Here is a 4,394-nt window from a genome sequence, read left to right on the forward strand (position 1 = left end):
AATCTCTTCAGTGACTTACATTGTAGAGTTTTTCCTCCTCCTATTTAGCTTTTCTATAGAAATTTTATTATGTTTTTAATCTATTGTGGATGGATTTTTTTTCTTATTTATTTCTTGGCAATTTATTATTGGAATATTGGAAAGCTATTGGTCTTTACATGTTGATTTTGTTATTTTGCTATTTGTCTGAAAATGTTTTGCACCAGAGTTTTCTGGCTAAGTCCTTAGGGTCTCTAAAGTAAGTAATTATGCAAATGGGGATGATTTGAGTTTTCTCTTCTCTGCTTTTACCCATTTTCTTTCTCTCTTGCTTTACTGACCTAAAAATTCACCAAGTGTGGAAAGAGTATGTGTGCGAATTGTCCCTGGTGTAAGTGGAAATTCTTTCTACCTTTCCCATTTAATGAGATCTAGAGGTTTTCCACATACCCTTTATTGTGTTAAGGTGTGTTTCTCCAATGCCTTGTTTCTTTGGGGGATTTTATCATGAAGGGACTGTTGTTATAGGAGCAGAGGGCTGCTTCCCGCCACCCCGCTGCCCGCAAGGCTAGCTTATGCCCCAAAATAATTACACGGACACTGTATTCATTTAATCACTGCTTGGCCATTTCTATCTAGCCTCTTCTAGGCTAACTCTCGCACCTGGACTAGCCCATCTCTAATAATCTGCTGTAGCCCACAAGGTGGCTTACCAAGGAGATTCTAGCCTACGTTTATCCTGGGTCGGAGCTTCATCGCGTGTGCCTCAGAGAGCAGAGCTCTCGCCTCTGCCTGCAAGAGTGGAGCATCGTTGTCTCTCTGAGGTGTCTGCCCCAGAGAGGAGGAGCTGTTGAGTCTGAGCTCACTTCCTCTTCCTCCTAGCATTCTGTTCTGTTTACTCCTCCCACCTATCTTCTAACCAATGAGGGCCAAGCAGTTTCTTTTTATTTAACCAATGACCTTCCTCCATCAAGGGACACTGAACTTTGTCAAAGGACTCTTTTTTTGGCATCTATTAAGATTCTTCTGATGTCTGTTGCTAATTTATGCACTGTACTTATCAATATGCTGAAGCCCTTCATGTGAATACAAAATTAATCACCTTCCATGTGCTAAGACCAGGTCTACTTGAGAGAAAATACATACAAACTGAAAAACTATATATTTATAAAACCTACTTTATTCTATATTTTTTTGTTATTTATTTCTCTTTTGGGTTTTTGTTTTTTCTCTCAAGGCGGGGTGTCTCTGTGTAGCACTGGGTGTCCTGAAACACAGTCTGTAGACCAGACTAGCTTCAAACTCAAGAGGTCTGCCTGCTTCTACCTTCCCAGAATATGGATTAAATGCATGCACCACTGCACCTGGTTCTAGCTGCGTATTTTTACAATGTAAAATACATTGCTCACTGCATTATTCTTTACCCGGGAACTACATAATATGTTCATTGACAGACTAAAGCAACATACAGACAAGTTAATTACAGAGATGACAAAAATATCATATAGATAACAAAGCATTTCCAATTTACAAAAGTAAAAGCAAGCCCCACAGAAATAGATATTTTGGATTGGTAAGATGACTCAATTCATAAAGGTGCCTATCGCTAATTTTTTTAATCATTGATTTTACTGAGCTCCCCTCTCTTCCTGTCCCCTTCCCTTCAACCGGCTCCTATGGTCCCCATGCTCCTAATTTACTCAGGCAATCTTGTCTTTTTCTACTTCCCATATAGATTATATCCATGTATGTCTCTCTTAGGATCATTGTTGTCTAGGGTCTTTGGGACTGTGAATTGTAGGCTGTTTTTTGTTTTTTGTGTTTTTTTTTCTCTATGTCTAAAAGCCACTTATGAGTGAGTACATATGATATTTGTCTTTCTGGGTTGCTGTAGAACAATAGTCTTGTACCCTGTATTGATTTGTCAGTTGTATTGGTTTAATAAAATGCTAATTGGCCAGTGGCCAGGCAATATAGACAGGCCAACCAGAACAGGAGAATTCTGGGGAGAGGAAAGGTTCAGTCGGCAGTTGTCAACCATATGCAGAGGAAGCAAGATGAGAATGCCTTGCTGATAAAAAGGTACAAAGCCACATGGTTAACACAGACAAGAATTATGGGTTAATGTAGGATGTAAGAGTTAATAAGAAGTCTGAGCTAATAGGCCAACCAGTTTATAATTAATGTAGACCTCTGTGTGTTGTGTTTCTTTGGAACTGAATGGCTGTGGGACTGGGCAGGAGAGAAACCTTTGTCAACAAATGGTGCCAACATGGACAACTTTGTCCACATAAAACCTCAGAGAGTTTGGGAAGGAATTCTAGACACAAAAAGAACAGAGCTAAGCACAGTTTCATGGTAGCAGCATTTTCTCAGGTAGGGTCTGTTTTCTAGAGGCAAGTGAATCTCATTTAAGAGAGGCTTCCTGACTCAGCTTTAGCTGCAAAAACTTTGCAGCTCTTTTAAGAGGCCCCACCACCAAACACTTAAATGGTGTTTTTGAGTAGCCAACAGCATGCTTCTTGGTGGTGGCAAGGACCTAGAAATTCCATAGAGTTCTGGCAATAAACATGGTTCCTGCCAGTACTTCTGCCATGAAGCTAGCCTCTCAGAAAGCTAAGGAGTGGGTTGGATCTAGCTGTTAAAGTCATGGCTTTAATCATAGCCACATCTCTTAGCATATTAAAGACTCATGTGGTGAGAAAAAGAGAGAGATATAGCAAAGATAGATTCAGATGAAAAAAACTCTAAATGTTTTACAGTGTGTTTAAAAATATATGTAGGCTTGGGAAAGAAAAGAAAAAGGATAAAGTCCTTAAAATAAAAAGGAGAGTAGTTGGGTGTGGTGGCACACACCTTTAATCCCAACACTTGGGAGGCAGAGGTGTGTGTGGGGGGGCTCTGTGAGTTCAGGGACAACCTGGCCTGTCAGGACAGCCAAAGATACACAGAGAAACCTAGTCCCAAAAAACCACAAATTAAAAATAAAAGAGTTTAAATTAAAGCCACATAAAGATGGGAAATACAGAGAGAGTCTGAATACTATATGTTATTGTGTTTTCTGAATGGTTTGATGGCTGAGGAAGGAACAACAGCTGCTAAAAGACATTTGATTACAAATGCTGCATTAAAACAACATATATATTTTGAAAATGCTTTGACTTCAAATTTTAAGTCAAAAGATATGTTACTTTGGAGAAGAGGTTTTGCTTTTGTTTCCACAGGAAATGAGAGGCTATGGATCCATTCTGGGTTAAGAAAAACAGGTTTGATCAGGGAAGACCCCTGAGAAATCTCCAATAGAAGCAGATGGCCCAGATGTCTGAGCTCTACATCCAGAACAGCCTCAAGACTTCTGGTTGAGATGATCAAAACAAATCAGTCAGGACTTGACCATAATTCTAAATTTTCTTTAGGTCACTTTTAAGATTATCAGCACCCCCAACCAACAGGAAGTATCTTAGAAAACTACGCTCACATTCCCCCAAAATAGACTATGCATGTTTTTCTTTGTTTGGAGTGTTGGTTATAAGTTGTCAGGAAGAAAGCTAAACAAAGGAGATTAAATTCAGAGTTTTTTTTTTTTTTAAAAAGGGGGGTGTGTGCTGTGGGACAATAGTCTTGTACCCTGTATTGATTTGTCAGTTGTATTGGTATAATAAAATGATGTTTGGTCAGTAACCAGGCAGGAAGTATAGGCGGGGAAACCAGAAGAGGAGAATTCTGGAAAGAGGAAAGGTTCAGTCTGTAGTCATCACCCAGATGAAGCAAGATGAGAATGCCTTGCTGATAAAAAGCACAAAGCCACATGGCTGGCACAGACAAGAATTATGGGTTAATGTAGGATGTAAGAGTTAATAAGAAGTCTTGAGCTAATAGGCCAACCAGTTTATGATTAATGTAGACCTCTGTATGTTTATTTGAGATTGAACAGCTGCAGGAATAGGCGGGATAGAACCTCTGTCAACATTGGGTCTGGGTTACCTCACTCAATATGACATTTTCTAGATCCATCCATTTGTTTGAAAATTTCAAGATGTCATTATTTTTTTCTGCTGTGTAGTTCTCCTTTGTGTAAATGTACCACATATTCCTTATCCATTCTTTGGTAGAGGAGCATTTAGGTTGTTTCCAGGTTCTGGCTATAATGGTTTCAATAAAATGCTGCGGTTTCCCGAGGGGCAGCTGGGTCCCACCACCTGAAGCCTCTGTGGTCCCAGGTAGATGGGAGGCGGTGGGTGAGAGACCTCCGTGGGTCATTGGTGAGGCAACCGGTTCCAGGAGGAGCGATGGCGGGTGAGAGACAGAGAAGGATAGGCATACCATGCAGAGAGAGGGTTTTGGTATAGTTTATTTGGTGGGTTATGGGAGAAAAGGGAAGGGGAGAGGGAGAGGGGGAGGGGGAGAGAGAGAGA

This window comes from Microtus ochrogaster, chromosome 1 (assembly GCF_000317375.1).
Source record: "Microtus ochrogaster isolate Prairie Vole_2 chromosome 1, MicOch1.0, whole genome shotgun sequence".
In the NCBI taxonomy this organism is placed as follows: domain Eukaryota; kingdom Metazoa; phylum Chordata; class Mammalia; order Rodentia; family Cricetidae; genus Microtus; species Microtus ochrogaster.